This window comes from Dermacentor variabilis, chromosome 1, assembly GCF_050947875.1.
Source record: "Dermacentor variabilis isolate Ectoservices chromosome 1, ASM5094787v1, whole genome shotgun sequence".
Classification (NCBI taxonomy): Eukaryota; Metazoa; Arthropoda; class Arachnida; order Ixodida; family Ixodidae; genus Dermacentor; species Dermacentor variabilis.
The window spans coordinates 95,084,396-95,111,397 of record NC_134568.1 but is presented as its reverse complement, the minus strand read 5'-3'; the positions used below and the strand labels follow the sequence as shown (position 1 = coordinate 95,111,397).

The window sequence follows — 27,002 nt, the reverse complement described above, 5'->3', positions numbered from 1 at the left end:
GATGCCGGTTTCGGTATCCGGCCTACGCCCGTGCCGCACAATTCTCCCGCAAAAGCGCCGCAGAGATACCATGGGCTATCATTATGCCGGCACACTAGTGTAGACCCACACGTCGATTACTGTGCGCAGCATCAAACATGTCGACAACACACTGAAGATCTTTCTCATAGGCAAGATATCGCTTGACCGCAAGCACAGCTAGGTCGCTCAGACGGTTATTCGTCATCTTGTTGCGAAGTTAAGTCTTCACTCTTCGAAGGCACGAGAACGTGCGCTCGCAAAATGATGACAATGCTGGTATCGTCATGGCGATAACACTTAGCTTCTGCAGTTCGTGGAAGGCTAGTTTGTATTCTACCAAGACAGTCATCAATTGCAGCAGTCTCTCTATCTTGCAGTTCCTTTCGGCTTCGATGCGCTGAAGAAGTTTCTTACCAGCTTGCACTCAACTTCAACGCTTTTGAAGTCGCATGCATAGTGCTCGGCGAAAGGCTTGAGCAAGGAGATGTCCATAAAATTCTCACTCCGGGGTGGAAGGCGCTGACTCAGCAGAGTACATCATTGTTCTCCATGAAGCGGCTGGTCAGGTCCGCAATCAGGTGGTTCAAGACGTGTAGAAAAACTTTGACTGTGAATGTTTCCTTTGAATCTGGAGACTCTTCTTCAATAGGCTCTCCTTCGCTCAATACATACTGTTTTAAATGGAGCGGAAGGCGCGTCACTATCTGCTTTTCTCTTTGGGACACCGCATTCTCCTCAGAAATACTGCAGGTTTGCACCCAGGCAGCGTCAAATGCGTTCTGCGAATTTCTCATTTCGGAGAACTCGTCAATGACTGTGCGTGCCATGAGGCATGTGTGATTAATATTGCAGTTTCTACATTGCAGTAGGTCCGAGAGCACCTTAAGGCTGCTGAGCACCTTCGTAAATAGGCTTAAATGGAAGAGGTACGAGAAGTTCGTTTACTCAAGCAGAGTCCTAGCTTCCAATGCCCGCCTGCTGTTTGTAGCGATGACTTCGGCGATACATAAAAAGATAGTCGGAAGGCTTTTCATTCCCGCTGTGCAAGCCGCTTTCTGGCAGGCCCATCGTGTATCGCTGAGACGCTGCAGCTCTATTACTGGCAAAGACAACCGTTTCTGCACACCTACGTAAAGAGAGTGAATTGCAGATCCGCTCAGGAAAGCATAGATGCATTCTAAAATACAGAAAAAATCCCTCACCGGTTTTATCACCTTGCAGACATATACGATGACTAGATTGAGGCGCTAGTTCGTGCAGTGGACGTACAATGAGTGTGGCACTGTCAATATGCACCGACGAAGACAGACAAGCGTCGTCAGGAGTGATGGTGTACACAGACTCTTCAAGCGGAATCAAAACAGAGAGCTGAGAAGCATTTTATTGTTCGTGGAGCGTCTTCGCATCTCCCATTGTTGAAGCAAAAAGCTCGGTGTGGACGCATTGTTGCTTGGCCTGCTTGCTTGCATTCGAAAAAAAAAATCGGCAATGGACCTTTCCGGTGACATCATGAGGCAACCCAAAAGTCCTGTGGCGTCTACCACATGTCAGAGCCTCTTCCGGTCGCGAGACGGGCTGGCGTTTCTTCCTGAGACACGAGCACTGCGTGCGAGCGAGCAAATGAACTCGCTGAAGTGGTTGGTGCCACCACTACAGTGAACTAGAAGACTAGAAGGGGCCAGTGCAATGAGCGGAACGGCTGCGCCGCAGCGGGAATGGTGCGCCCAGGGGCAACTGTAGCTGCGGCGTTATCGTCACTCCCTACTGAAGCTCCTGTTACATCTCAATACGGCGAAGCTTATTTCTTAGACATTTATCAGAGGCAACCCACCCCATTCATTACCCGCCTATTCAGAAGTCAACGCAGCTTTGATGCCGACCGTTGACGGGTCAAGATCCTCTACCTGAAGGTGATAAGCTGAACTAATGGATGAAAGGGGCCCAAGTCGACGGCTACCGAAGAACAGCACCGACCTTAGATTCTCAGGTTGCTTTACGGTCACATATTTCATACCATGGGAGGCGGAGTTCGGTGGAACGGTGTGAAATCCTGGGCGGGATATAGCGACCGATTCGACGTTTGTGATTGGCGGCGTTACAGTCATCAGATTCCCTAGTCTAGTCGCCTAAGGAATACGAAGGGATAAAAAGCGGATACTTTTCGTTCAGAGAGGCTGATGTGAACTCAGATGTTTAATATGCTAGTTCATGGAGTGGGCTTCCGTAACCGGAACCCGTGTACGTAATGTAAATATACCCTTTTATCATGAGAACCATGTTGAAATACAGCGCAGCGGCACGGAACAACAGAAAGGGAGACGAACACAGGCGCCTGTGCTCGGTCTTCCTTTCTGTTGTGGCTTCCCATTGCGCTGTATTTCAATATGGTTCTCATGTCAAAATACCAACTAGTCCAGCATTCAACTGTTTTAAACCCTTTTAAAGCGAAGCTTTCTTTTCCTGTTCCTCCAACTTTCCCACTGCCGCCGTCGCTGCTGCTGTTGCTGCTGTCTGGCACAGAGCGTCGGGGGGGGAGGGGTCCAAAGTATGTGTATACATGACAGGAGCGCGGCAGAGAAGGCAACGCGAGAAACTCGCTTGAACCTTTGCACCGCGTCCAATGTGCACAATACCCCCTGGAGCTCCCTGGGCGTAGCCACATTTGCCACTTGACAGCTGTGATTATCCGTGACCCTAAGCAGAAGCATTGCAGAAACTGCAGCGCTTACCTTCCTTACTAACGTGCAAGTCCGGAGGGTAGATAAATAGAACGGTAGAGAGGAGGGGGGAGAGGAAGCAGAGATAGGGTAGAACAGACGCAGTCGCTAAACGAGTGAATAAAAGGCTTGCCACTTTTCGCTCGCAGTTCCCATTCAACGGGAAGGGAGGGGGGGGGGCTAGGAAAAGGTGACTTGAGAAGGCAACGAAACGCTACTAATATAGACACGACAGCGGTTGCAGGGAAACGGGATAAATTTAAGTTAAAGGCACGGTACGGTACGTTTCTGCTATTTCTTAAAAATAAACACCAGGAAAATATGCCAAGTGGACAACTTACACAAGGCGTGCAGAAAAAGAGCAGCATTAATAAAGCACACGGCAGGGTCAAGGCGACACCACGGAAGAGTCCACACGCCAAATTAACACTTCAGTGCCCGCCGTTGTAGTTTTGCGGCTACGTTACGTCTCGAGGTCGCGGATTCGATCCAGACCGCAGCTGCCGCATTTCGACCAGGGCGGAATAAAAAAAAACGCCATAATTAAATTAAAGTGTAATACTTCTGCCATGATGCGATGTGCCATGTGAGGCAATGAGAATACTGTACCTTCTCAGAGGTTATAAAACATGACGCACAACAATGCCTCAAGCAAACAACTCTCCCTGTGTGTTCTGTGTGCTACGCAGTTACAGCAGGGGTGCACGCAAGGTAACTTTTAGCGTCGACTCAGCACTCTCGCGTTGGACTGAACGTTGAAGACGTGAAACATTCGCCGTCAAAATCACCGTTAATTATTGTCGACCAAAGCAAACAGCCCAGAAAGCTTCACTTACATCGATTCGAACAGTGCGTTGGATCTGCCAAATTTTTCCTTCATTCCTACTACCAGACGTACTCGTCGATGTGGTTGGTGGATTCCTGGCCCAAACGCCACTTCGAGCCGCAACACTCCCGAGTGCGTTGGCATTCGACGTGTCTTTACCGACACGTAATTAGGTTCGCGGAGCGGATGGCTGACTAAGTGGTGGCGTCCTGCAAGGGCGGATGGCTCACCGGGTCTTTCTGAGCGTAGGCAGCGTTGCCCCGACAGTTTTCTGTGAAAAAAGCGGCGGCTTAGAAGGGTCGTGGCCTCTGAACTCGTTTGACCTCACTTGTGATTTTGGGGCCGAAGCTATCACATTCGAGGCAAGAACTTGCCGGTTCACGCAAGCAGACCGAACAGCGAAGAAGTGTAGACCATCTTTAAATCAATTTAGAACCGTTGGAACAATCTTTATCTTATTGCTGCAGTTCGCGCTGTATTTCAAGGCCCTATTCTACTACAAGCGCGAGAGTTTTTGCTTGTGACCATAAATTTTCTATAATAAATTGTTATGCTTAAACAAGGCTGTCCTTTATAAGCGGCGCTGCTCTCTACATCTTCCTCCAGATTATAAGACATCAAAATTGACATTTTGTTTCATACCGCCTACCTTGGGTCAGCTTTTCGGGGTTCTTGTGGTGGTGAGGCAAAGGGGAGGCAGGTGCAATTTTTTTTTTGGGTAGACGCGGCAACCCCCATGACCCCCCCACCCACCCACTCTGGCGCCGCCCCTGACGCGATCAACCGTCGAACCGACAACGCAATAGCTGCAGTGCATTCAGTTGTATATAGTGTTACGCGCGAGGTGTTTTAATGCAGAACCAGATGAATCTGGTTGATAGGCGCGGTTGTTGAAGAGTGGTGTCGCGGCAGCTTGGCTAACGTCGTCCTCTTCCTTCTTTTCATCTGGTTGTCTGCGCGGCAGGCGTGGTTCATGACAGCTTGTGACATTTCCCCGCTGGCAGACGAAGCCCGCCGGGCGAGTCAGTCATCTCGTGGGTTGTAACGCCTCAGACGCGCGACGTGTGTCACTTCAGCCTTGGCCGAGCGTCGTCCACTGCTCGTGAGACGCGCAATGCGGTAGTTTACTTCGCTGAGGCGCTCCAGAATAACGTAAGGGCCGACGTAGTGGGCGAGAAATTTCTGGCACAAGCAACGCTTCCGCAACGGCGACCAGAGCCACACAAGGTCACCAGGATCGAAGTAAACGTGGCGGTGACGCACGTCATAGCGTATCTTGGACCGGTCCTGCGATGCTATGGTGCGTAGCCTAGCGAGGCGTCGCGCTTCTTCTGCTCGACATAGGATCTCATCAATTGATTCGTTGTCATGAGCGAAGTAGGGAAATATGGTGTCGAGGGTGTAGCGCGGCGGACGAGCAAACAGAAGGAAAAATGGTGAGTAACCAGTGGTCTCGTGTCTCGCGGTATTGAAGGCATAGGTAATGAAAGGCAAGATACTGTCCCAATTCTTGTGTGCTGAATCGACGTACATGGACAGCATGTTGGCAAGCGTTCTGTTTGTGCGCTCGACCAGACCATTAGTTTATGGATGGTAGGGCATAGAATGGCGGAAGCTACATGAACACAGACGAAGGGTTTCCTCAACCACGTCCGCGGTAAACTGTCGCCCACGATCGCTGATTACTATGCGAGGAGGTCCATGTCGGAGTATAACGTTAGCCAGCAAGAAGATAAAAACTTCTGTAGCTGTGGCCGATGGCAATGCGGCGGTCTCACAATAGCGGGTAAGGTGATCTACGCAAACGATAAGCCAACGATTACCCTTGGAGGATCGCGGGAAAGGGCCCAGAAGATCTATACCAACTTGCTCAAAGGGGACGCTAGAAGGGGGAACTGGTTGAAGCAGGCCATGTGGCGCTTGTGGCGGACGCTTGTAGCGCTGGCATTGAGAGCAGCTGGCGACGTACCGTTCGATATCTTTCCGCATCTTAGGCCAGTAAAAACGTTCTTGAGCACGGTAGAGTGTACGATGGCCGAAAGTTGGGTCATCGTGCATGGCGTGTAATACTTGGTGTCGAAGGTTCTTGGGGACAACTAAAAGGTAGCGTGCACCGGTGGTCGAGTAGCTCTTCTTATACAGCGCGCCACCATCCCGTAGGCGAAAGCGACTGCCTGCAGGTGACTCCTGTGCTGCCGCGAAGAGCGGTTGTAAGCTCTCGTCCTTGTGCTGCTCGGATATGACGGTACCCATATCCGGAAATTCCGGGGACACAAAAGCGATGTATTCATCAAAATTGTCCGCATCACATTCAGTTGTTTGAAGTGGCATCCGAGAGAGACAATCAGCGTCAGCATGCCGCCGGCCACTTTTGTAGCAAATAACGAAATCGTATTCCTGTAGACGGAGGGCCCAGCGCGCTAGTCGTCCTGAGGGATCCCGCAGATTCACAAGCCAGCATAGCGAATGATGATCTGTTATCACAGTGAAGGGGTGCCCATAGAGATACGAACGAAACCGTTGCACGGCGAAGATGACCGCCAGACACTCTTGTTCGGTGACTGTGTAGTTGCGCTCGGAGCGGCTCAAGGACCGGCTAGCGTAAGAGATCACGTGCTCACTGTCGCCAAGACGCTGAACTAGCACAGCACCGATGCCTACGCCGCTGGCATCGGTGTGAATCTCAGTTGGTGATGAAGGATCAAAGTGGCGAAGAATTGGTTGGGATGTCAACAGGAACTTGGGCTGGCGAAACGATGAGTCGCAATCTGCAGTCCACTCAAAGGGAACGCCTTTTTGGAGAAGGCGTGTAAGGGGATGAGCCATGTCAGCAAACCGGGGAATGAATTGGCAAAAATAGGAGCACAAGCCCAAGAAACTTCTTAACTGCTTGACAGAGTTGGGTACTCTAAATGCTTCTACGGCCGCAGTCTTTTGTGGATCTGGTTGGATGCCTTCTTTAGCGACCAGATGGCCTAGCACAAGAGTTTGTCGTTCCACAAAACGGCATTTTTTTTAATTGAGCACAAGACCCGCTTTCTCCAAGCAGTTCAAGACCAAATCCAAACGTTTGTTGTGCTTACTAAACGTTCGCCCGAAGATCACAACGTCGTCTAAGTAGCACATGCAAACTTCCCATTTTAAGCCGCGTAATATCGTGTCCATGAACCTTTCGAACGTTGCGGGCGCGTTACACAACGCGAAAGGCATCACGTTAAACTCGAATAGTCTGTCGGGTGTTACAAATGCTGTCTTTTCTCTGCCGTCCTTGTGTATAGGAATTTGCCAGTAACCTGACCGTAAATCGATTGAGGAAAAGTAAGATGCCGCAAAGAGACAGTCGATGGCGTCGTCAATTCGTGGGAGCGGATATACATCTTTCTTAGTAATGGCGTTTAGGCGATGGTAATCAACACAGAACCGCCACGTACCGTCTTTCTTCTTCACCAATATCACGGGGGCTGCCCAAGGACTAGATGATTCTCGAATGACGCCTTTGCATAGCATTTCTTGGACGTGATCGCTGATTATCTTGCGTTCTGATGGGGATACAAGATAAGGTTTTTGTCGGATTGGCTGGGCGGCTCCTGTGATGATGCGGTGACGAGTTCTGGACGCAGGAATTGATGGCGGTCCATCGTGCTGCGCAAAGTCGAATACCGAGGTATGTTTCGTAAGCAGGGCCATCAAAACTTGACGCTCGTTATCGCTGAGTGACTTATCAATCATGGAAAGTATGTTCGAGCTCCCGGGGCTCGAGACATTGGTTGCTCCTCTATCGGGGAGCTCTGCAAGTACTGCCACCGATACGGGCGAGTCTTCCTGAAACCTGGCAATCTTTAGGCCGTGAGTTAGCACTGCCGCTTCAGTGGAACAGTTTAGCGCTCACAGCCCCGCGCATCCATTGGTCACCGAGACCACGCAGTGCGGAACTAACACGTTTTTCTTGAGGCAGTTCCGATGTACAGGTTCCACTGCAGCATCGAACGAGATAGGAGTCGGAGATGAACAGGCGACGGCAACACGCATAGCGGATAAGGCGGGCACAACTGTATCCTTAGACGCGCACAACACACTCTCCGGGCAAGCTTCACCTTCAAAGAGCACAGGTGAAACACTGGTGTCGACACTGAGTTCTCCCGTCCGGCAGTCAACATTCGCACCACACAATCGCAAAAAGTCAATCCCCGAAATCACGTCATGCGAGGAGCGAGGAAGAATAGTAAACTCTGCATTAAAAACTTTCCCACCCAAAGACACATCCACGTTACACACACCAACCGGGTATAATGCTTCACCACTGACTCCACGGAAACTTGTGCACTGGTCCCAACGAAACATAACCTTGAGTCCCAGAAGGCCTTTAAACCCCACACTCATGACCGAGACAGTTTTTCCCGTGTCGATTAAAGCCATTGTAGAGACCCCATCAATCAGTACCTGAACCTTATTCTTTAGCATGAAAATAGTTGGAGGCAGTTGAGTAGGCAGCACACATCTTCTAGCGACCTCACCTCCATCGGCCGCGCTGGCTAGTTTCCCGGCGGGGGCGACACGAAACGGCGCCGAGGCAATGGTGACGTGAATCGCGGCCGAGGGGATGGTGATCGGGAGGCTCGGAAGGCTGGTGGTGGAGTCAGAGTACGGTCGGAGGCAGGGGAGCGGTAGCGGTTCCGGGTTCTTTCTTCTCCAAAGTAGGTCTCCTGGGCGGTGCATCGGTCCTCTCGAAAGTGGCTTCGTGAAGTGAAGTCTCCTGGCCACTGAGTGTGCAGTGTACGACCGCTAGACCGCATAGTCGGCGCTGACGATCCGTAGTTTGATGCTCGGCGTCGTCTACAGTACCTAGCTATATGGCCAGGCATGCCGCAGCAGTAACACACCGGCGAAGGGCGAACTTCAGAATGCGGATTGAAGTATTCTGCCGAAGACATCGGTTGAGGGTAACGAGGCTCTTCCCCTTGAAAGTCGTAGGTAGCGGCGAGTCTTCGTGGACGAAAGTTGCGTGGGCGTGGATCAAAACGTTGAGGGGGCGAATCATTGCGTGGTGGTTTGGTCGCAATGTAATGCGGTTCATCTCTGGAGCCGTTAAGATCCGCGACGTTCACCAAGTGGTTCCAAGTAGCCGACGGGGGTTCCCAAAGAGTGTCTCGGAAAACGGAGGAGCTGCAACGTGGCGCCGCATAACGTGCCTGTTGGTCATGTCGCTGGAGCTCCTCGCGGACTATCTGGCTGATGGCGGACGAAAGTTCTGGGAGCGGAGGACTCGTGTCAACACTTGCTACAGTCGTTACATTGGCCAGGCATCCTAACTTTGGTGTAATTCGGCGAGTCTTCAGCGCCTCGAACGTACGGCAGTGCCGTATCAGTTCTGATACAGTGTGCAAGTTCTCTTTACCAATGAGGAAGTCGTACACGTCTTCCGCTATTCCTTTTACCACGTGCCCCACTTTATCTTCCTCTGTCATTGGAGGGTTGACGGTGCGGCACAGCTTGAAAATTTCTTCGATATAGGTAGTGCAAGTCTCGCCGGGTACCTGAGCTCTCTGGGCTAATGTGAGTTCCGCACGTTTCCTCTTTGCGTCCGAATCACCGAAACACTTTTTGATCGCCTCAACGAAGCGTGTCCATGTAGTTAGCATGTCCGCGTGGTTGTCATACCATACCAACGCCGTGCCGGCCAAGAAGAAAACAACGTTCCTAAGCTGACTGGCAGGGTTCCAGTTATTGTATTGACTTACCTTTTCGTAATGGGTTAGCCACTCATCCACATCTTCCTCTGCCTTCGCCGAGAACGTGCGTGGCTCTCGGTAGTGCTGGATAGGGACTGGGCTCCTCGAGGCACTGCTGGTGAGGGTATTTTGCTCTGTGGCCATGACTGAGCGCGATGGCGAAAGTCCGGCGAGGCGACGGCTTCGGTCTAGCTCTTGTGCTGGTGGCTCCGTTGTAGGTCGTGGGAGTTACCCCGCACAGCTCCACCAAATGTTACACGCGAGGTGTTTTAATGCAGAACCAGATGAATCTGGTTGATAGGCGCAGTTGTTGAAGAGCGGTGTCGCGGCAGCTTGGCTAACGTCGTCCTCTTCCTTCTTTTCATCTGGTTGTCTGCGCGGCAGGCGTGGTTCATGACAGCTTGTGACAATATAATTAATCGCACTGAAAATGAGTCAGAACATGCCTATGAAGTTGAAACGCGCAAGCTTCAGTCATCTCAAGCCGTGCACAAGAAGTTTGAGCCAATGTTTTTCCTGTTTAGCGAAGGTTGGATTAGGCCTGGCCCTGTCGAGTTCGTGCACCCGCTACCGATGGACCTGAACTTAAAAAAACAAGCATTGAGGATGAAGGAAACAGCTCTTATAGTTCAGTTGTGGCCCTATAGTGATTTGATATAAACTACTCTTCACTTCGCACGGCACGTGCACAATAGGCAGGTTGCGAACGTAGTTCCTGCGCCTACTATAGGGCGCCCCTCGCGGCGGCGAGCGCGGACCCGGCAGGATACGACCGGCCCGCTTGCGTTCGGAAAGCCTGTTTGTGCACTGTTTCGCGCGTAGCTGTTGCCTTTTGTGAGCAATGCCCAAGTGCTACCCGAGCTGTTGCGTAGTGGGCTGCAACAGCATGTACACCCACTCACGAGGAACAAAGTTTTACAGGTTTCCAAGCCTACCGTATGAAGCAGAACGGTGTCAACACTGGATCACGCTCGTCCGATGGCATAAGCTGTTTTATGTTCCGGCGTTATGCCAAGTGCGTTAACGCTGAATTCGTTGCTTTTACTGCAATGATGGCAGCAACGGGACACCTGCAGTGCGTACCAGGATATGCAGCAACCAAAGTAGTTTGTTTTCTCAATGTACCGCAGTAAAGCTGTGAAACTCTTTCCCAATCCTCCCCCATTCAAACAGCGCTAGGGCTTACTGAGAAAAAACATGTTTTTTTGCCGCAATTGAACACTCACAGGCGACACTTCCAAGACAACACAGGCGACACTTCCAACTGATTTATTTTGGGCTGTGACCCAAGAATATATATATACATACACGCACGCGCAGGCTGTTCACAGATCTACGTTACCCAGCGGTCAAACAATCTAGTTTCTGATTTATAGAGCACGATAGATGTATCACTAATGCAATTTGTTCCTTTCTTTTTTATATAGTAGGCTTCCATCAGCTGACGTGCTGTTTGAAATCTACTTCTGCCAAGAATCCTAATCTCAGAAAACCGTGGTTTGCACATGCAGGCCTTGCAGTGCGCAGGCAAATGTGCCACGCCATCTTTCATTAGATTTAGTTCGTGTTCCCTGGCTCGTTCATTTATACAGCGTCCAGTCTGTCCTATATAGGACTTGCCGCACTCAAGGGGAATTTCGTACACCACGCCTGTAGCACATCTCCTGTAGGACGTGCTATGCTTCTTGCCACTGCCTTGCGAACAGCCTTTTGCGAGTGTTCAATTGCGGCAAAAAACATGTCTTTTAGCAAGCACCAACTAGGCCAACAAGCAGTTCGGCTTGCTGAGAGTTACGAGGAGGAGTTGCAGCTGGCTCAGCTGGCATACACCCTTCTGCGCCCAGCACATCAACTAAGGGGCAGTTGAGATCACCAAAATATTTGACGACGTGGTTTATTGGAACATCCTTTGCACGCACTGAAAAATCGCAGCATAAAAGTATCGAACTTCCAGTAACTTGGGCGAAAATATTTTCCCAGCGTAGTCTAACACAACTGGTAAGTTCCTCACCTTTTTTGTGTGTTTGGGAAGAGCAATGTTAAAATACCTCGGGTAGGTCTTAGGAGTCGTTCGTACGCCCCACGTTCTTGGATGAGATGTTTTGTATTCGCATTTGCCGTCTTGTATGTACAGGGAAACTACCGCGGCGTGGTTGCACTTCCCTGCGATGCCAGCATGGCAATCGCAGCTCCCCGCTAGGATTTGTCTGTTGTCGCCGACCTTCAAGAATCAATGTCACCTATAATTTCATGCGTCCACACCGTAGATAACGAAGTAACTTACGCTGAGCTTCACGCATTTCACTGATGCGTTATTTTTCATTTACGGATTACACTTAGCAGTCACTTCCGATCAGTGAGAGTTCAACACTTCCCTCACGTCGTAGACGTGCCCCACTTCAAATAGACGACTTCCTTGCTGAAAATTCTTCTCACGAAAAAAGCTGTCAAGATCTTGTAATTCCCGAAACCGGCTAAAATTAATATCGGCACGCTGTTTCGCGCCATCGCTACCGTGTGACAGGGCGCCAAACACGCAGCGCGAGCTGCTGACGCCGTGAGTAATCCTACCGCATTCGCGCAACTATTCGTCAGATCGCGCTACAGGTCGAAAAGACAGGGCGCGCCTAGCACTTGCAACGTGCCCATAAGCGGCAAGCGGCCGACACAGCGTTGTGTCAATATCTTGTACTTTCGTCATCGTTTCCGAACTCTGCCGGTCGCATTCGCTGCGTAGATAGTGGGTCGGTACGTGTTGTTAGGCTGACACTTCTCCTAATTCCAGAGAAGCACCGTTTACCTCTGCGTCAAACGGAAAAGAACAGACAATGCATTCGATAGAGCAGCATAAACTCGCTCATTTACCAACGGTGTCAGCAATTGCATCCGTGTTTTCGCGAGAGAAATGCGCGGCCTAGAAGTGGAGGGCTTATGCCGAGCACAGTTTTCTCTAATAATACTTTATGGCCCCGTAAAATTGTAAGTAGGTAGAAGTTATAAGCAAAAGCAAGGATCAGTAATAACAGCCCGTAATATATGCGTCTGAATCACACTTGCCGTTGTTTAAGTGACTCGGGCGCTCATAATGACGCGTCTCAGGGTGTAACAGCGCGGCTCATATGCGCAGATATGTACGTTTTGCTCCATTTCTACATTATTTCATATCAGCGATGCACCGTTTCTACAATCTCCGAAGCGAACAGCGATCTGGGGCTGTAGTAGATGTAAACAAATGCACCGCTTTGGCAAACCCGACATGGAATGCTGCTCTCGAAGGCTTCTTGAATATGCGAAATGGGTAAAAGAATGTATGTATGCGAAATGAATGCGTAAAAGAATACCAAAAACAGATGTGCAAGCGCACGTATCAGCGACAACAAACACCAAGGCAGCCGCGTCAGCAGACGGAACTCAGGGTGCCTTTATCGGCCTCACTGTTAGCACAACACAGCGCACTCAGGCCTGCACACACAGTAGTCGATGAGTGAGCGACATGCTGCCCCGGAGAAACCATTGATAATTAATCGCAATCCACGAAACGCACAACCGAGGCGCACTCAACATGGGCGCAAGTACACAAATCAACCGGCGAAATCCCCGGCAGCCTTCCAAAATGTTTCCAGCGGCGTGCGTGAGAGGGCAGCACAGGAACATGCAAAAGACGGATTGTGCTTCTGAGGTAAGCGCATGTAGACGTAGTGGTGTGTACATTTAGCATTCGTATATTAAACGTAGCATGTCTAGAAACTCCGTATAATATTTGATATTTCGAATTGTCACATTTATTACATTTCACATGTGATAAAGGCCACATTTGCGACAGTTTCTTTTTATAACTGACATTTTTCAATGTCACTTATCACATTCCTAATAATGTAATAAGCTCATTTTATTTATAGTAAAAGAAATTTGATTCTGTAAAGCAATAGGAATATTTAGTATTGTTATTCCCTGTTTGTTCCGCAATCGCCAAAGATTTTATGCTTTTCTACAGGTACTGCATCTTCTGAAACATTGGTGCAGTATTGGTAAGGGCGTCTCAAATTCGCGCCTTAAGTTAATGCGTATTCACGGTGCTTACACGCACACCTTGATGTCGAGGGTGAAGGTTTTAAACTCAGAATAAATAAATAAATAAATAAATAAATAAATAAATAAATAAATCGCAATGAACACTGTAATTCTCCCACACTGTTGTTAGAGCTGCTGAATTTCCGCAAATTTCATTCATTGTCGTGAATGGAACACAGCAAAAGTAGGTGCGTGAAGACGTACAGAGTGCTGCTGGTCTTCGTGAAATATTGTGTTCTCTCAGGCCACTGTATCCGCTCTTTGCCAAGAAGTTGCTGTGGGTGAATAAATAAAGCATAATATTGAATTAAATTGACCTGAATTGCTTCCGCAGCCACTGAACTTAGTGATTTTCTGCTTCAGTGGAACTTGTGCACGTAGCCATTTTAGCGAAATGGAAATAGAAAGCCGTGTACTTGTTCCCGTTTTCGTTTTCAGACTAGTGGCGTATCGAACAGCCCAAAACATTCCGGTCTTGGACGCGCTGTGATTCGCTAAAGCAATTTAACGACTCTCCATAAATCTGCGTTAGGAATCTGCCGCTAATGGAAGTGAGCCGCGTGGCCACAGGACGGCCATTCGTTTTCGTCCGCTGTCCTCGTTCTAGCCTCCTTTTAATTCACCTGGTGAAAGACATGTTGGACTGCTGCGCACCAAGAAGAAAAAAAAAAAAGAAAAGAAAGTGTTTCATTGCCTCTATCATCTTGAGAAATGACGGTAGAAGAGATCCTGTTGAAAAAAGAAGTGCCTGTGTGTGTGTGTGTGTGTGTGTGTGTGTGTGTGAGACAGAGAGAGAGAGAGAGAGAGAGATAGAGAGAGAGGACGAAGGAAAATTCTGAACATGACGGCGCACACGAAGCTATCCGTGGCTCAGATTTTCCGCTTCTAGGAGCTTTCGAAGAATATTAAAGGCTAGACGCGACTTTCTCAAAGCTGCATTACTTGTGCACGTATGCTTCGGTATTTCTTCTTGCGAAGTTCCAACGCAATCTGCAATTATTTTTTTATTTTCATACTTGCTGACATGAGAATGTATTTTACAGACAGCGCTGATAAAGCTAGTACTAGGCTTTTCTGAAACAGTAATATCTAAAGAAAAATAAATTTGATAGGTGTTACAGATAAGGACAACAATAAAAATGCTTAAAATATGGAAATAAAGATAATAAGGAATACAGGGAGGTGCCCATCACAAAAGTTTATATAAGTAATAATAGCCTCGTGCAGAATAAATGAACTGGCGAGCACACTGAGCCATAGACCCCCGGACTGTTTCTTGCTCCTTTATTTTTAAGCCTTTATGTAAGCGTTTTCATTCCATTGTGTAAAGAAGAAAAATTGCACTAGATTTCTCGCAATCTGCCTGCGCATTTAGGACCATCAACATCACCATCATTTATTTTTCAGATTTTCTTGCCGGCCTGTTATAACACAGTACAATCTTGGTAAACGGAAACGGGTGCTGAAATTGAGCAGGCTATAACTTGGTCGGTTTTGTGTTTGGGCAATGCAAAAAAAAAAAAGGACTCAGTCGAAAACAATATTTTGGGAACTCTTTGTAAACGGAACCACAAAAGCACGCTCTAAAGGATTTTTTCAAGAGGCAGGATCTGAAATATACATATTTTTTGCGAAGCTTGTCTTCTATGTAGAAAGTTATCCTTAAAAGTACAGTGGCAAATACGGAAGCCAGCAAAATTTTTATAGATATAGCAAGCTTCGCGACACCGCCAATTGTCTCATACACGACCAAAAGAAGGACAACCGAAATTTCAGATGCTTTTCAGCGCGCCGTTCAATAATTCATATTCGATTACCTATTGGAACAGTAAGACCTAAAGGCCCAACCACTGGCACGCGTCGGCACGCTTCGGCACGCGCCGACAAGCGTACGCGTCGCTTCGCGTCGGTTGGAGGAAAAGGGCACGCAACCACTGGACAGAAGCTCTGACGCGCGCCGACGCTCGCTCCTCGGCTGCGACGCACTGTTGCTGGACTATTTTGTTTTAAACCGTCCAAGTCCGACCTAAAACAGTCTGTTGTAAACTAAGCTTGAAACAGTAAGTTGGTGATCTGTATGCTCTTTTAGATGTGTCAGACACGTTTGGTTATTGAATGTACGCCTGCGCAACAGTTTCTTTTTACCTCTGAAGAAACAATAGTGCACAAAATATCGACATCAGCGCTGGCGCTCGCGCGTCATTTGTCTACGAGATCGCTTTGCGAACACCTGCACGACCATGCCATATTGGATCAAAAGCTGTTGTACGATTTCATTTTTGGTAGCTCATTGCGTAGCCAGCTGTGTAAGAATTAGGCGTGCAATGTATCACTGAAAAATCTGTGTTGGAAATATTGTCGCCTAGTAATGACGGTGAAAAATGATGCAGAGTAAAAACTGGGAGTGACAAATTTAATTCTTTATTAGGCAAACTTGTGCCCAGCAAATGCAACACCCACTAGAGTACCCGCCGTGGTTGCTCAGTGGCTATGGTGTTGGGCTGCTGAGCACGAGGTCTCGGGATCGAATCCCGGCCACGGCGGCCGCATTTCGATGGGGGCGAAATGCGAAAACACCCGTGTGCTTAGATTTAGGTGCACGTTAAAGAACCCCAGGTGGTCAAAATTTCCGGAGTCCTCCACTACGGCGTGCCTCATAATCAGAAAGTGGTTTTGGCACGTAAAACCCCAAATATTAAACACCCACTAGCAACAATAGCGGCGAGAAAAGTCGGCGACCGTCGAAAATCTCATCTGCGGGTTAAGCGCGTCGGCTTTCATATATCAGTCGTCGAAAGTTCGAGCGTATTCGCTGGTGCCCGCGCGCCTTTCAGAAACTACTACACAGTTCGTGTCGCGTGTGCAATCAGATTAAACGGGATTCGTCGACAACAGACAACCGACATAACTATTGATAATATTCGCGAAACTTCCGATACGTGCAGGCGCGTCCTGCGCCGAGCGATAACGTTTAACATTTGTTAGCCGGTGAAATACGGTCACCGCATACAGATAAAAAGTATCCGTGTCAATATAATTATGCTTCTTGGCGCATGAAAGAAACGTGAAAAAGTGGGTTTTGAGATAATCAGCAAAAGAATTGAAGCACCTGTAGCACTCACAAAAAGATATCTAGAGTAGATAAAATTTACATAATTTGTGGCTTGCCTTCTCCCGATTCTTGATTCTGTCAAATCTTGCCCTGAGCACCTAATTTATTATTCTAGGTTGTTTTGAAGCATCAACACCGCATCGGGAGGCCTTCACATTGAAATGTACGGCAAGAAAAATTTTCACTGTGTAAAGGCCATGTTCTGTTGTAACTGGTCTCAAAATGTCAAGTCTTTCTCGACATTAATAAAATGACATACTGTCAGATAATAGAAGCTTGAGAATCGGAGGGTTTTAATAGGCGTCTTTGTTGCCCTTAGCCAAGTCGTACTATTGAATCACTTATTTAAATGTATGGGAACCGATGATTTGCATAATTTAAGAAACATATATATATAAACGGGTTTTTTCACAATTTATACACTTGAAGTGTATATTTGAACAAAAAAAATAACGGTTTATTGTTTTAGCCTACTATGATGTTTTCACTGAGAAACATTCAATTTGTTCTGTGAGGCACGTAATAATGGCTGTGACATATTATTTTATTGCACAACACTGGCACGGTAGCCAACCGTTACTAAAACTCAGAAGAAATTATTATCAGAATGCATATGAGGCCCATAGTATTTTATTGCACTTTCTTAATTCATGCCTTTTTTAATTGCACAAAAGCTACTGCATTGAAATAATATACTAGTACATACTTAACAACAACAACAACAACAACAACAACAACAACAACAACAACAACAACAACAACAACAACAACAACAACAACAACAACAACAACAACAACAACAACAACAACAACAACAACAACAACAACAACAACAACAACAACAACAACAACAACAACAACAACAACAACAACAACAACAACAATTATCTCAGTGGTAAAATGGCACTCTAGACAGCTCACAAGACTAAAAAAAAAACGCGGATGCCTGCACGCTAGAGCGTCTGATAGCCAGCCATCTAGAGCAGGAATTTGCAGGGTGCAGAAGACACCCCCTTCCTTTTATGCACACGCTCACACACACGCACACATACACACCGGGGGTGTGCACCGGGGGGGGGGGTGGAGAGAAAGCTCTGTATGCCAGATATAAGCATGGAGTTGTGGTGTCAGACCGTACAGGCGTGACGGGGCTCAGGCTGTGCTGACTTCTTGTTCAGACAGACTGAAGAAAGATGAGTGCTGTCCAGAAAGCCGTCAAGCACCCTGCAGAATAGACAGACTAGTGCAATGTTGCGCTGGTATTGCAGGGTGTGTCACTTCAGGGCTTTGAGGCAATCCTCGTAGGCTGGCATGAGCTTTGCGACGACCTAAAAGACGGGAGTAGAGGGTGCGTGTTGCCCAGTGCTGAAGAAAATTAAGTTTGTCAGTGGCGTGAGTTAGGTACAGGGACTATACTGATGAGCAGTACTCAAGCCGTGGCAGAATGATCGAAGTGTGAAGTGCTCGGAAAACGTCAGCTCCACAGGGAAGGGAGACACGGGACACAAAACCAAGAATGCAACGACCCTTAGGTACAGTGCTGGTGACATATGCAGAAAAGTCGAGAGAAGGGCTGAATGTTACACCCCGAATGGGAAGGGCCCGGACAGCCTTCATAGGGGTGCCTCCGAGCAAGTAGGTTGGACACGCAGCAGTTTTGTTGTGGCTGATATGCATGGCAGCACTTTTCGCAGTGCTACTACAAAGTTTGTTATTGTAGGCCCAGTTGCTCACCTTTACGGAATGTACTTATTTTAAGCGCGTATGATGTACACCCGCATAATGTTGCGGTGGAAGTGTTAACTTGTTAATTGAACACATTCGGGGAGGATGCATTAGGAACTTGGTTTTGAGTTGATGTTTTTCCTGACTACAGTTTATAGTATCGCAGCGAGAAATATTTTAGTTGAAGCTGTAGAGATTTAGGCAGTTTAAGCATATCGACTGCACCAAGCACTGATGACACCTTTCCCGCATATGCATCACACCATCTGAAGGCGGTTCGGATCCACGTCTCACCACCACGACCCACGGTCGTCGGTCGTGTCATTGTCGGCGTACTATCATAACACTGTCTTTCAGGAACACTGTCGCGCGCCTCATGCGTCCAAAGAACTCGGAAGATCGTTGGTGTCGGCGTCTTGGCATTGGCGGCCACCATAGGGATAGAAGCCGGAGGCGTCGCAGCCTCCGATTGGTTGACTGCGGCGACGCAACGCAGTCTCTGATTGGTGCACGCCGGCGAAGCGTCGCCACGCATCGCCGAACTTCTAGCATCGGCAGTGGACAAAATCTCTGCGCGTCGCCGCGCTTCACCCTGTTCCTGACCGATGCTTTTGACGCATTGGCGCGCGCCGAAGCTTGCCGACACATGCCAGTGGTTGGGCCTTAAGACCTATGTTTTTGTTCTGATACGTCACCAGCGCCTCCTCGAAATCGAAGCCAGCGAAGCCTATAGTCAATCCAGTAGCCGTCAAATACGCCCAAACCACGTGAGAAACTAGCTGCTGCATTCACTTAATTATGCTTTACATACCTAAAGTGTTAAGAATTACGGGGTTTTACGTGCCAAAACCACTTTCTGATTATGAGGCGCGCCGTAGTGGAGGACTCCGGAAATTTCGACCACCTGGGGTTCTTTAACGTGCACTTCAATCTAAGTACACGGGTGTTTTCGCATTTCGCCCCCATCCAAGTGTGGCCGCCGTGGCAGGGATTCGATCCCGCAGCCTCATGCTCAGCAGCCCAACACCATAGCCACTGAGCAACCATGGCAGGTACCTAACTGTGTTAAGAGTGTGTATATGACAAATGTAGTGCTGTACCTCTCCATATCTTTCTAGATATACATATCTAGTTCTGTTAATCGGAACATATTTCTCCGTTGCCTTGAGGTTTCGTTTAACGCGATCCTACTGTCTACCACGTGCCTTCGACGCATTTGTCTCTAGGTAACTGGTTACTGGCATCATTACAGAAAAAAAAAACTAAAAAATGAAAGCCAGCCATCACTATAACCCATTTTTACAATATTGACAATTCTTGCATTAATCATCTGCAGTTTATTGCGCAGGCTTACAACAGACTCCGAAACAGTTACTTTTTCATTGACATTTATCGAAGCCTTGCTTCATCAGGTGCACATTGCGACGAGACCTACGCACGCAAGCCCATAACTTTATTTAGCGCTTCTGTTTAACCATGTGAAGAGCGCGAAAGTCAGTCGCTTTGAACATGGTTTTTAGAAGTAGGACCACGTAACCGCAGCGAAGCCTTACTGAAGTAACGCGCTAAAAATAAGAAAGAGGAAGTGATAAAGACCCGGCGAGAACAGCTGCTCTCGATGTATGAGCGAAAGCATTGTGTCTAGAAGAGAAACACTATCTTTTTGGTGATTGGGAACTCTGGTCTCAGTAAACAATTATGCAAAAAGTGTTATGGGAAACTGGCCCTTGCAACGTTTATTACTCGAACCCTCTCGAGTGAAGCTAGCCTTGCAGGACTCCTTGAGGAACAATCAGACATTGTTTGGGATATCATTAGCCTTAGTGAGGTTAGAAGAACTGGTGAGGCCTGTACTCTGCTGACAAATGGCCACGTCCTCTGCTATAGAGGGCTACCAGATAAGAAGCAGTTCGGAGTAGGATTCCTAATCCATAAGGACATAGCCGGCGGCATTGACCAATTCTACAGCATTAATAAGAGGGTAGCAGCAGTCGTAGTAAAGCTGAATAGGAGGTATAGACTAAAGGTAGTACAAACCTACGCTTCAACCTCCAGTCACGATGATGAAGAAATACAAAAGCTTTATGAAGATGTTGAATTAGCAATACCAAAAGTGCAAACTCAGTATACTGTAGTCATGGGCGACTTCACTGCAAAAGTGGGGAAAAAGCAGGCTGGTGAACAAGCAATTGGCAACTACGGCGTGGATTCTAGGAACACTCGATGAGAGATGTTGGTAGAATTCGTGGAAAGGAATAAGCTGTGAATAATGAACACCTTCTTCAGGAAGCGTTGGAACAAAAAGTGGACCTGGAGAAGTATGAGGAGTTTGAAATTGATTTCATAGTTTCTGCCGATCGCAGCATAGTGCAGGATGTAGAAGTGTTAGGTAGGGTAAAGTGCAGTGATCATAGGTTAGTGAGGGCAAGGATTCACCTCTATTTGAAGAGAGAAAGAATAAATTAGTCAAGAATAAACAGGCGAACCTAGACGCAGTAAGGGTAAAAGCAGACCGATTCAGGTTGGCACTTGCAAACAAATGTGCAGCCTTAGAACAGACGACGTAGAGGCAATGAATGAAACCGTAACTACCGGCTGGCTTCAGAGGCAGCAATTGAAGTGGGAGGCCAGGCACGAAGGCAACAAGTAGGCAAGCTCACTCAAGTAACAAAGGACCTAATAAAGAAACGACAAAGAATGAAAGTGTCCAACTCGAGAGATCAGATAGAATTCGCGGAACTGTCAAAACTAATCAACAAGGAGAAAATAAGGGATATACGAAATTATAATGCGAGAAAGACTGAGGAAGCAGCAAAAAATGGACGCAGCCTGAAATCAGTGAGAAGGAAACTTGGCATCGGACAAACCAAGATATATGCACTGAAAGATAAGCAGGGCATTATCATCAACAATCTCGAAGTTATAGTAAAAGCAGCGGAAGAATTCTATACTGACCTGTACAGTAAGGACCTTGCAAAACATAAAACGGGGAAAAGCGACAGGAGAAGATGGAAGAGCAGTCGATTTATTCAAAGGTGGAGGAGACATGATGGTTGACAAACTAGCGGCCCTTTATACGAACTGTCTATCGACTTCAAGGGTCCGAGAGAACTGGAAGAATGCAAACATAATGCTAATTCACATAAAGGGAGACGTTAAGGAATTGAAAAATTATAGGCCCATTAGCTTACTGCCAGTATTATATAAAATATTCACCAAGATAATATCTAATAGAATAAGGGAAACACTGGACTTTAGTCAACCAAGGGAACAGGCAGGTTTCAGGAAGGGATGTTCTACAATGGATCACATCCATGTCATCAATCAGGTAATCAAGGAATCCGCCGAATACAATCAGCCTCTCAATATGGCTTTCATAGATTAGGAAAGGGCACTTGATTCAGTAGAAATACTAGCAGTCATACATTTATTACGTAATCAAGGAGTACATGACGCTTACGTAAATATCTTGGAAATTATCTACAGAGATTCCACAGCTACCTTAAATTCTCGACAAAAAAGTAGGAAGATACCTATAAAGAAAGGGGCCAGACAAGGTGACACAATCTCTCCAGTGCTATTCACTCTGTGATTGGAAGAAGTATTTAAGCTATTAAACTGGGATGGCTCAGGAGAACGGATCAATGGCGAATATCTAAGCAGCCTTCCGTTTGCAGATTACACTGTCTTGTTCAGCAACACTGGGGACGAGTTACAACAAGTGATTGAGGACCTTAATAAAGAGAGTATTAGAGTGGGGTTGAAGATTAATATGCAGAAGACAAAGACAATGATCAGTAGCCTAGTAAGGGAACAAGAGGTCAAGATCGCCAGTCATCCTCTAGAGTATGTGAAGGAGTATGTTTACTTAGGTCAATTATTCACAGGGAACTCTGATCATGAGAAGGAAATTCAGAGAAGAATAAAAATGGGTTGGATCGCATACGGCAGACATTGTCAGCTCCTGACTGGAAGCTTGCCAGTATGATTAAAAATAAAGGTGTACAATCAATGCATTATACCGGTGCTGACATATGTGGCAGAAACTTGGCGACTGATAAAGATGCTTGAGAACAAGTTAAGGACCGCGCAAAGAGTGATGGACCGAAGAATGCTAGGCACAACGTTAAGACACAGAAAGAGAGAGGTTTGGATAAGAGAGCAAACGGGTATAGCCGATATTCTAATTGACATTAAGGGAAAAAAATGGAGCTGGGCATCATGTAATGCGCAGGTTAGATAACCGGTGGACCATTAGGGTTACAGAATGGGTGCCAAGAGAAGGGAAGCGCAGTCAAGGACGGCAGAAGACTAGGTGGGGTGATGAAATTACAAATTCGTAGGCGCTAGTTGGAATCGGTTGGCTCAGGACAGGGGTAATTGGAGATCGCAAGGAGAGGCCTTCGTCCTGCAGTGGACACAAAGTAGGCCGACGATGATGATGTTAATATATATATATATATATATATATATATATATATATATATATATATATATATATATATATATATATATATATATATACTTGAACGATCGAAAACAATGGCGCTAGTTAGCACTGCAAGTGAGGGCAGCTTTCTTGCCTTCCTAATCGTTGGCAGTGTTGTCCCGCGTTATTACAGCAGAGACCGAAGAAATTAATGTGTTGGCAGGTTTTGGCTTTCTATGTGATGTTTATCTATATTATTTACATATAGATTCAAAGGAATGCACCCACTACATACATGGTGTTTCAGCGAACACTTAACAAATATTCCTAAACTGCGTGTCTGCTCGAAGAGGCGTACATTTGTTGCGCAAAGAATTGAAATGCATAATCGACTAATTAACGAAATTAAGTGTTCATGATTACGTTATGGTTCATATTGCAATTTATAAATTCTAGCGGGTGAGACTGCAAGGCATATAATGTTGAAAATAATTATATGGATGACACCATTTACGAGATATGCGCCATCAAACTTGCGGTAAAAATGCACTGCCGTGCTACTTCTTTTTTTTTTTTAACGAAAGGTCGTTTCTTGCATTGAAATACAAAGGTAGCTGGAATCCGTATGTATTTTCCCGGAAAGTTCGGGAAATAATATCTCGAAGCAGGTGTGATCCCGAGAAATCGTTCCAAGTGGATCCGCCTCGCGAGCGAGAGCAGATAAGGCAGAGCAATAGATAAGGATTCGATGTGATGCCCTCACGTCGCTGGCGTCGCGTTTTTACATTCTTGTCCGCAATCCAGCCAGAGTAGAACTTTTCCTTGCAATGAAAAAAAAAGTTGTACCTTTGCATTAATAAAAAAGTTGCCAGCAAGCGTTTCGGCTCGAGGGATGAATAAGAACATGGAGGCGCTAAAGAGAGGATTGGCCATGTCCCGTCATTTCTGTGCACTGTCAGCTACGGCGGTGACGCGCTTCACGAGATCGTCGCTTCGGACGGCATGCCGCGTACTCTCGCGCGTGGAGTGGCTGCAGCCGGCACGGGCGCGGCGAGTTCAGGCGTTTCCTGCAGGCAAGCCGAGCTTGGTGGCGAAAAATGCGATCCCGGGCACTCAGTTCAGGCAACTGCTGGGCGACTATTCCGAAATGAAGTTTTCGGAGCTGGTTGGCTCCTCTTTCTTCTCGGGGACGGGGCTGCGCATGGCGCGTTCGTGCGTAGGACGTCTGTGCTACTGATATTCGCCAGTTTACAGCTTTGCTGAGCTGTTTACTGATAGCAGGTACCGAGACAATCAGGACGCTGTCAACAACTCTCGAGGTCGAAGTGGTGGCCCTGGAAGATATTCTAGAGATTAAAAAAAAATACGCAGATCCAACGCACTTGTTGGAATCTATGTGAAGCGGTTAATTCAATGCTTTGTAACTAAGACAATGTACAGAGTTTTGTTTATTTTCAAACTATGCAACGTGTGATTTCGGGGAATTTCTATGCTTACACATCGCAAATGCCACACATTTATTGTCGTGAAATTTGACGTTTATGCACACCCCTGCTCGAAGGCTGTGCCGAAATACAAGCTCCACATCGCGCGGATGCACAGTGTAAGGCCTGTACGCAGCGACGTCAGAAGACGAAGGCGATGTATTCCTGTCGAGGGAGGAATGGCGATGACAGATGTATGCACAAAACAGTACGACACGTCTCAAGTAACGTTTAGAGAGTCTGCACCCCTTGTGTCACAGTGGGATGTATACCCAGCCTGGATGATTGGTCAAGAATGGGCACATCCCCACTGGCAGACACCGAAAAGATATATGAATGAAAATAAAGTAAACCGAACAATCCGGTAAAGATAATTCATAATTTCATTAACAGATTTGTCTGTTTTAAGGAAGCCCATGAGCAGAGATTATTTATTGAGGTTCTATGCAGGAAGTTACTTTTTTTTTTGTTACGCATACAATGGATGTGCATACTTGGTGAGCATACAAGGATTAAAATAGCCGGTTCGTTGCTATATTCATTTGGTGCACATATAACCTTTCAATATATATCCACATATATATCGTCCGTGATAAAGACCGACCTACCGACAGCCAGGCTGCCACGCCCAACCCAGGAAAATAGGCAAAAAGCGCTACTCTTCAAAAATGTTCGTTTGTGGAGGGATGACCAGGGTAGGCTCCTCGAAACAGCGATAGAGCCATGGAAAATGTTTTCGTAGCGTTCAATATACGGAATTTTTAGAAAGTCAGCACCTATATATACCTTTAACTTTCAATGACTGTAAGAATTGTCTATTTATATCAGTAAAAACATACTTTAACCTGGGCGACAAGGGCCAAGAATTGCTGGGCATGTAGACGATGGCAGAAGCCCACGCCACTTTAGTTCGATGGCGTACACTGCCTAGATATATTGTCCGACTTGTTTGCCTACAGTAGCAGACCATGGATCAAAATTAATGACGGTTTAAATAGGCATGGCTCCGTGAACGTTCCTCCGGGCTTAAAGGGCAACTCCGGCATTTTTTCAACCATATAAGGATATTGTCATTTTAGAATGGCATCGACAGCCCTGCCACCGGTTGGGTGGTTCAGATTGCTTAGCAACTGATCAATAACTTAAAATACCGCTAATAAACGTGGTACCGAAACCAAAGAGGCTAGCTGCTTCGTGTGACGTCCACGATGAGTCGATGATGTCTGATCCTACACTACTGTAATATAAACACGCAGCACACGTGGTGCTAACGCCAAAAAAGTGAAGCTGACGGTGTCTTTTGACTACACGGGCAGCTATTACAGCCCGTTCGAACTAGACGGCGACGATTTCAGCGCTGAAGGATCGCCGTTTGCTTTTGAGCCGCAGCCACCGCGCGAGGAAGCTGACGAGCCCCCAGCTCAACGCAGTGTGCTGCGGCGAGACGAAGGGAAGCAGCTGTTGCCGCGTCTGTCAAGATGATGATTGTCGGCCCTCGTCTCGTAGAGAAAGGAGCCAGCTTCGTCGTTTCTGGGCGAAGTGGCGGTGTAGACTGATGTCAGAAACACAGGGTGGCCAGTAAAAGACCATACCTTAAGAGAACTTCCTGTTGGGCCAGTTGGTATGTATTCGTTATAGCTATTTAAATGAGCCATAGGCGACACGGTACACAAGAGAAGACAACGGGACAGAGCGCCACTCACAAGTGGTTTATTTTACAGAAAACACATGTAAAGCATCAAGTACGGTAGGATAGTGGACGTTCAACAAGCTTTTGCTCGGCCTTGTACAATGATATGGAGGTTTCACTAACACACAGGCTACCTTTCTTGCTGATATAGAACGCTTTCATCCATTCCCTGGCTTTCATATTTTTACTTCTGGCAAGAATCCGCGCGCCAGAAAAGCATGGCCCACAAGAGCGCGAGGGGCAGTTTCTAATATGCTTAGGTAAATTTGTGCCCTCTTTATTTTGCTGAACGTTTCGTTCATGTTCCCTGATCCGCTAGACTTACACAGTTCCCGGTTCGTTCTATATAGGAGCGACCGCAAGAGAGAAGAATTTCATAGACTAGACTATTATTAAGAGCAGTAATAATAATGACATAACTATTAATAACTTCAAGCGTCCATATTTATGTGAACCTCGCACTTGTTTTGGATATATACGGCGCAGGCGTCAGCACCATTGCATTTCTTAGCTTGCGAGGGCTGCAGCAAATAAAAGATGCATTTGCTGGCCTGCCAACATTATTTATAGTATTCCTAGGACAGCCATGAGCGGTGTGTGCCTTGACAATTACTGCTAAAGTTCGCAGGAATAAAGTCACTCGCTTCAGCATTTTGCGCTCATAGTGCTTGTTTTCTTTATAGCAGAGAGCCGAGGGGAGCATGAGTATAACTAATTTCCGCTTTTCGCTCAGCTCTGCTTGATGCACGCATACGAGGGGAAAAACTGCTGCCGCAATCGTCACGGAAACGCGATAGTGTCGTGCGAGCGAACAGCGTTCAAGAGTAGCTGGGACTTACGCTTTTCTTTAGAAGATTATTTCAAAAACCACACATGCCAATCCCAAAAGCAGAGTGTCACTGATAATTGATAAAATTAAGAAAGGCAAAATGAGAATAGTAAAAAAAAAAGACATTTCAAACACTTGCCATTTCCACTTTCATAGTTTTGCAATCCCATATCAAAACTCGTCGCAAGACGTCCTTCACTGTCTGGAAAGTAATATCGGAGGATCGGCGCGGCCTCTTTACACCCCGGCCGTCAGATTTTCTAACGCGATCGTTTCGCTTCCTGACGCGAGGATTGGAGTAGGGTCGGCTAACAGCTCGCGCACCGAACTGCAAGCTTCACGAGTGTGTGTACGCGCGGCGCGAGCGTT

General features: G+C 47.1%; 1 protein-coding gene and 1 pseudogene across 1 annotated transcript in view; one reads left to right on the top strand and one right to left on the bottom strand.

The window, feature by feature from the left end:
• LOC142580881 (neuromedin-K receptor-like) overlaps window positions 1-27,002 on the top strand; it is a 223,401-nt gene that overhangs the window by 112,302 nt on the left and 84,097 nt on the right. The gene's annotated exons all lie outside the window — the stretch shown is intronic.
• Window positions 95-18,526, bottom strand: LOC142574104 (uncharacterized; annotated as a pseudogene).